The sequence below is a fragment of the Gobio gobio genome, assembly GCF_949357685.1.
Source record: "Gobio gobio genome assembly, chromosome: 3".
In the NCBI taxonomy this organism is placed as follows: domain Eukaryota; kingdom Metazoa; phylum Chordata; class Actinopteri; order Cypriniformes; family Gobionidae; genus Gobio; species Gobio gobio.
Window position 1 is genome coordinate 27,892,113 of NC_137099.1, and position 8,167 is coordinate 27,900,279.

Here is an 8,167-nt window from a genome sequence, read left to right on the forward strand (position 1 = left end):
TGAACCGTACCGCTCAGTGGAAACGAGCCATTATTTGTGGACTTCAGTTCGGCCTTCAATACCATCATGCCTGATCTTCTCTCAGCTAAACTGACCCAGCTCTCCATGCCATCCTCAATCTGTCAGTGGATCTCCAGCTTCCTGACAGACCAAAAACAGCTCGTGAGACTGGGGAAACTCACATCCAGGACTCTCACTACCAGCACTGGCGCCCCCCAGGGGTGTGTTCTCTCCCCACTGCTCTTCTCCCTGTACACCAATGACTGCACTTCTAAAGACCCCTCTGTGAAGCTCCTGAAATTTGCAGACGACACCACTGTCATCGGCCTCATCCAAAATGGGGATGAGTCTGCTTACAGACTGGAGGTTGAACAGCTGGCTGTCTGGTGCAATTATAACAACCTTGAGCTCAACACGCTCAAAACGGTGGAGATGATAGTGGACATCAGGAGGAACAGCCCAGCTCTCCCCCACTCACCATCATGAACAGCACTGTGGAAGCAGTGGAGTCATTCAGGTTCCTGGGCACTACCATCTCTCAGGACCTGAAGTGGGACAATCACATTGACTCCATTGTGAAAAAGGCCCAGCAGAGACTGTACTTCCTTCGTCAGCTGAGGAAGTTCAACCTCCCACAGGAATTGCTGATTCAGTTCTACTCGGCTGTCATTGAGTCTGTTTTATGCTCTTCCATCACTGTCTGGTTTGGTTCAGCTACCAAATCTGACATCAGGAGACTACAACGCACAATCCGGACTGCAGAAAGGATTATTGGTGCCCCCCTGCCAACCCTCCAGGACCTGTACTCTTCCAGAGTGAGGAAGAGAGGCGGGGAAAACATCACAGACTCCGCTCACCCTGGACACCGCCTGTTTGAACTGTTACCATCAGGACGGTGACTCCGATCACTGGCCACTAGAACATCTAGGCACAGGAACAGTTTCTTCCCACAGGCCATTTCCCTCTTGAACAGTTAAAATACACCCCCCCCCCTCCCCCAAGGCATATGCCTGTAAGTGCAATACTCCCACTGTTTAGTGCAATATCTTCTAAATATTTATATTTATATTTATTAATACTATTCACATACTGTAAATATGTTTATAATCTGTAAATGTTTATTCTGACTAAACGTAACTGTGACCTAATATATATATATATATATATATATATATATATATATATATATATATATATATATATATATATATATATATATATATATATATATATATATGTATATATATATTTTTTTTTAATGCTATTTTCATATTTTTATTCTTAGAATTTGTATTAATATGTTCTTGTTGTGTTTGTATTGTATATGTGCACTGGAAGCTTCAGCACCAAGAAAAATTCCTTGTGTGTGCAAGCACACTTGGCAATAAAGCTCTTTCTGATTCTGATTTCTGATATATGTATGTGTATATATATATACTCACCTAAAGGATTATTAGGAACACCTGTTCAATTTCTCATTAATGCAATTATCTAATCAACCAATCACATGGCAGTTGATTCAATGCATTTAGGGGTGTGGTCCTGGTCAAGACAATCTCCTGAACTCCAAACTGAATGTCAGAATGGGAAAGAAAGGTGATTTAAGCAATTTTGAGCGTGGCATGGTTGTTGGTGCCAGACAGGCTGGTCTGAGTATTTCACAATCTGCTCAGTTACTGGGATTTTCACGCACAACCATTTCTAGGGTTTACAAAGAATGGTGTGAAAAGGGAAAAACATCCAGTATGCAGCAGTCCTGTGGGCGAAAATGCCTTGTTGATGCTAGAGGTCAGAGGAGAATGGGCCAACTGATTCAAGCTGATAGAAGAGCAACTTTGACTGAAATAACCACTCGTTACAACCGAGGTATGCAGCAAAGCATTTGTGAAGCCACAACACGCACAACCTTGAGGCGGATGGGCTACAACAGCAGAAGACCCCACCGGGTACCACTCATCTCCACTACAAATAGGAGAAAGAGGCTACAATTTGCACGAGCTCACCAAAATTGGACAGTTTAAGACTGGAAAAATGTTGCCTGGTCTGATGAGTCTCGATTTCTGTTGAGACATTCAGATGAGAATCAGAATTTGGCGTAAACAGAATGAGAACATGGATCCATCATGCCTTGTTACCACTGTGCAGGCTGGTGGTGGTGGTGTAATGTTGTGGGGATGTTTTCTTGGCACACTTTAGGCCCCTTAGTGCCAATTGGGCATCGTTTAAATGCCACGGCCTAACTGAGCATTGTTTCTGACCATGTCCATCCCTTTATGACCACCATGTACCCATCCTCTGATGGCTATTTCCAGCAGGATAGTGCACCATGTCACAAAGCATGTCACAAAGAATCATTTCAAATTGGTTTCTTGAACATGACAATGAGTTCACTGTACTAAAATGGCCCCCACAGTCACCAGATCTCAACCCAATAGAGCATCTTTGGGATGTGGTGGAACGGAAGCTTCGTGCCCTGGATGTGCATCCCACAAATCTCCATCAACTGCAAGATGCTATCCTATCAATATGGGCCAACATTTCTAAAGAATGCTTTCAGCACCTTGTTGAATCAATGCCACGTAGAATTAAGGCAGTTTTGAAGGCGAAAGGGGGTTAAACACAGTATTAGCATGGTGTTCCTAATAATCCTTTAGGTGATTGTATATATATGTATATATATATATATATATATATATATATATATATATATATATATATATATATATATATATATATATATATATATATATATACAGTGAGGAAAATAAGTATTTGAACACCCTGCTATTTTGCAAATTCTCCCACTAAGAAATCATGGAGTGGTCTGAAATTGTCATCGTAGGTGCATGTCCACTGTGAGAGACATAATCTAAAAAAAAAAAAATCCAGAAATCACAATGTATGATTTTTTAAACTATTTATTTGTATGATACAGCTGCAAATAAGTATTTGAACACCTGAGAAAATCAATGTTAATATTTGGAACAGTAGCCTTTGTTTGCAATTACAGAGGTCAAACGTTTCCTGTAGTTTTTCACCAGGTTTGCACACACTGCAGGAGGGATTTTGGCCCACTCCTCCACACAGATCTTCTCTAGATCAGTCAAGTTTCTGGCCTGTCGCTGAGAAACACGGAGTTTGAGCTCCCTCCAAAGATTCTCTATTGGGTTTAGGTCTGGAGACTAGCTAGGCCACGCCAGAACCTTGATATGCTTCTTACAGAGCCACTCCTTGGTTTATCCTGGCTGTGTGCTTCGGGTCATTGTCATGTTGGAAGACCCAGCCTCGACCCATCTTCAATGCTCTAACTGAGGGAAGGAGGTTGTTCCCCAAAATCTTGCAATACATGGCCCCGGTCATCCTCTCCTTAATACAGTGCACCCCCAAAGCATGATTCTAGCACCCCCATGCTTCACAGTAGGGATGGTGTTCTTGGGATGGTACTCATTATTCTTCTTCCTCCAAACACGTTTAGTGGAATTATGACCAAAAAGTTCTATTTTGGTCTCATCTGACTACATGACTTTCATCCATGACTCCTCTGGATCATCCAAATGGTCATTGGCAAACTTAAGACGGGCCTGGACATGTGCTGGTTTAAGCAGGGGAACCTTCCGTGCCATGCATGATTTCAAACCATGACGTCTTAGTCTATTACCAACAGTAACCTTGGAAACGGTGGTCCCAGCTCTTTTCAGGTCATTGACCAGCTCCTCCCGTGTAGTTCTGGGCTGATTTCTCACCTTTCTTAGGATCATTGAGACCCCACGAGGTGAGATCTTGCATGGAGCCCCAGTCCGAGGGATATTGACAGTCATGTTTAGCTTCTTCCATTTTCCAATGATTGCTCCAACAGTGGACATTTTTTCACCAAGCTGCTTGGCAATTTCCCCGTAGCCCTTTCCAGCCTTGTGGAGGTGTACAATTTTGTCTATAGTGTCTTTGGACAGCTCTTTGGTCTTGGCCATGTTAGTAGTTGGATTCTTACTGATTGTATGGGGTTGACAGGTGTCTTAATGCAGCTCACGACCTCAAAAAGGTGCATCTAATTTAGGATAATAAATGGAGTGGAGGTGGACATTAAAGCCAGACTAACAGGTCTTTGAGGGTCAGAATTCTAGCTGATAGACAGGTGTTCAAATACTTATTTGCAGCTTTATCATACAAATAAATAGTTAAAAAATCATACATTGTGATTTTTCTGGATTTTTTTTTTTTTAGATTATGTCTCTCACAGTGGACATGCACCTACGATGACAATTTCAGACCCCTCCATGATTTCTAAGTGGGAGAACTTGCAAAATAGCAGGGTGTTCAAATACTTATTTTCCTCACTGTATATATATATTACAGTACCTGTGCCAGTAGTTCATCGAATACCCAAAAAGTTCTGTCAGCCAATAGAATCACTTTTGAGGTCCTTGAGGGGTAAGATTCTGGCGAGGGATAGGATTTAACAAAACACCACCAGCATCGTGGTGCTTTATTATTTCACTCTGACAGTAGCACCTGCCTTCCACTCCACAGCGTTCTTGCTGACGAATCCCTCAAGAATAGGCAGGGTGTAGCCTCAGATGAATGTAATTGCAGGCTGCTAATGTTAATTCACCAGAACACTTGATAGAAGCTGAAAGATTATTTTATTGTATACTGAAATAAAGCCTCATGTGTTGAAATTTTCATCAAAAGCAAAACACTGCGTTCTGACCATTTTAAGTTTTATCAGGTTTGTCCTCTAGTGTGTTATATTATTAAAATAATTAATTCATAATTCATCAACTATTTTTAAAGCTACACTATGTAACTTTTCCGTCCACTAGAGGTCGCCTGTTCAAAACAAAGGCGTAGTTTGATGACGCCACGTTTGAGCGCAGATTCTCGGGACATGTGGTCTTCACCTCACAGCCGGTGGAAAACAGTCAGGATAGGACTCGGGCAGAAATCATGTTCATGAATGCGATTATTAACATTACTGTAGTCTGAAGCAGAGCAGGACCGAGTGTTGTGGAGCTGAGCAAGGCCGCAGGAGCAATTGAAGAGCGGGACTGTTATTATGGCATAGTCGCTGGCGGGACTTTTATTATGACACGGTTGCCGGCGCCACTTCCTCTTTTCCAGTCATGAGTATATGAGGTAACGCAACTCTGTTTATCGTATTAGATATATCTGAGTGTGTTGAAAAGGAAGTTATGACGTTCGCTCGGCGGCTGCTATGACACTTGTTCACAATGCAGGGAGAGTAAAGTGTTTCACTGAATAAAACCGCAAACCGAGGGTGACGCAGATATGACGCAATCGACAGGCGACTCCCTCACACGCATAGCTCACACGTCCCGGTTCCTTGGTTAAAATAGCAATTTTCTCACGATTTACAAATAGTTGAAAACATTTGGGATATTCTAAGTACTCAACTGAACAAAATATATAACACTGGCCTAGTGGTTTCTGGATATTTTACTGCAAAAATCCTACATAGTTCACCTTTAAGTTTATCACATTTTAAGTTTATCACATAGATTTGAATATGAATGTTTTGTATCAAAAATACATTCCATTCTTTTGCTATCAACAACACAAAGTGCAATGTCATGTAACCATCTGTAACATTGGTTTTGTGTTTTGTTCATGTGTTCATGCCTTTTAATTTGTATTTATACTCACAGTCTTAGTTCCTGGTTTGTCATGTAATTCCCTGGTCTCCTCATGTGATCATGTAATGTGCTTCCCTTGTCTAAAGGTGCGGTCATGGCATGTTGTAATAACAGTAACAATTGTAAAACTGTAAAAAGCCTTTGCCCGCTTGTAGCACTTATAATTACAATGTGTAGACTACTACTTGTACCATGTGGTTGCTGTACCACCAGACCACTGCAGATGTAATGTGTTCGGCTTCAAGCGTTGCTGTGCAGACCAATCGGCGTATGACATCAAAGTACCGCAAGAACGATTCGAAAGCATACAGAGCTTTCATGTGTTTTGTTTCCATCGGTTTATCTTGTCATGCTGTACTGATTTTTATTTGTCACTGGTTTATTGTCTTGATCATGCTTGGGTGTATTTTATTAGTCATAGTCTTTGTGTATATACTTTGTGTATATAGCCCTCATGTTTTCATTGTTTCTTGTCTAGCTTTGTTTTGTGTAACCACTGTTTAGTTTCATGTTATCAAGTCAAGCCAAGTCACTCTTTGTCAAGTCTTTTTTTGTTCGTTCAATGGATTATGTAAATAAAACTGCACATGGGTTCAACTTCAACTCGCCCTCAGTGAATGTTACACCATAGTGTTAATTTTGTCACCTATTTTTAATTTAGTCTTAGTCTTGTGCCAAATGTCCTTGTTTTAGTCATATTTAGTCATTCACATATTTTTTTTTGTTAGTCAAGTTTTAGTTGACTAAAAGTCTTATCATTTTAGTCTAGTTTTAGTCAAAAGACAACCGAAGGTATCTTAGTCAAGTTTTAGTCGACTAAAAGTCGTCATTTTAGTCGAGTTTTAGTCAAAGGAAAACTCAATATATTGTGTGGCAAAATAAATTACATAAAATATATGTAACCTGCATAATGTATGTGCAATAATGTAGTATTTGCTTGTGGGTGTTCTCAGGGCTTAAATCCTAAAGTAACTGGTAATTATGAAAATAAAACCCACGGACACGGACGAGCTCTTTTCTCAACCTCTCGCTCCCTTTTATTTCACCCTCTCCCCTCTCACTTCCTTCCGCCCTTCCTTACCGTCCACACGTCATAATAAAAGTCTTCACAACATCATCCACTTTAACATGTAGATACTGTTGAATTAACATTCAAATATAACTTTAACTCTTACACTACTTCCCCCTTATGAAAAGAAACGTCCTCGTTTCCTGAAATACAAACAGAAAAAATACATCTGTAACAAAAATATGCATTCCAGACATTAGAAAAACAAATTGTCAGGTACAAAACACAATTCAAAATGTGAACATGAATCTTTCACAAAATACCAATAGCACAAATGTCAGGTTTTTTTTTTTTTTTAACTCATTTGACATTACCGTTTTCAACAATACATTACACAATCCCATACTCAGGAATTAAATTGCATATGAACAAAAAAAATATATATATATGTGTGAAGATGGATACTAAGACATTATACGTCCCTAAACCGTAATGGGGGACGCACAGAACGTCCTGACCTTGTTCTCGTGCCATTTACTGGCTGTACCGTAGGGGGTTCTACATAGGCTTCAGCTCTTGGACCCCCAGAAATTTCAACCTGAGCCTGAAAAGGAGGTAATGTACCACCTCCCTCTTGAATCTATTGAGGTGGCCTTACAGACTTGGGTACCGCAGATTCATGAAAAACGTAAGGCCTGGAGCCTGATAGTGCTGTAAGTGGAGGGCGTCCTCTTCGAGGGGATGTCAGAACTGGATGTGGATCAGGTGACCACACAGAGCGGTAAGGTTTCAGCCGATTATAATGAATCACTTTAGGCTTTGATCTAGAGTCAAGCAAATCTTTCACTTCATATGTCACTCCAATGTCACCTGCCGGTGAGTCCAATCTGCTCAAGACCTTGTATGGACCAGTCCATTTTGGAGAGAGTTTGTGTCTCGACATAGCTGGAAGATCAACCCATACGAGATCATCAGGTTGATAAGCAACATGACGGATATGACGGTCGTAGTAACGCTTTTGCTGTTCTCCAGCTGTCTGGATGTTCTCTGCAACGGTGGTAAAAGCAGAGCGTAGTCGTCCCAGCATAGATTGTGCATATTCGTTTGGGGTTCCGGATGTAGCCCTGGAAATTGCTGGGGGTACACCAAGGAGAAAATCAGCAGGTAGGCGCGCTTCTCTGCCATGTGCCAAGAAGAAAGGTGTATGTTTGGTTGAGGAATGAACACTTGTATTGTAGGCAAATTCAACTTGCTTTAGGTGGTCATCCCATTCCCCACCTTTGGCATACAGATATTTGGCAAGCTGATCTTTAATGGACCTATTGGCACGTTCAACCATACCGTCTGACATGGCATGATATGGGGATGTCCGTGTTTTACGAATTCCAAGCTGGGAACACAGTTCTTTCACCAAATCAGAATCAAACTGTCGGCCTTGGTCAGTGTGCAAACTCTGGGGCACACCATGTTGGCTCACATAGTCTTCAAACAAGCACTTGGCGACAGT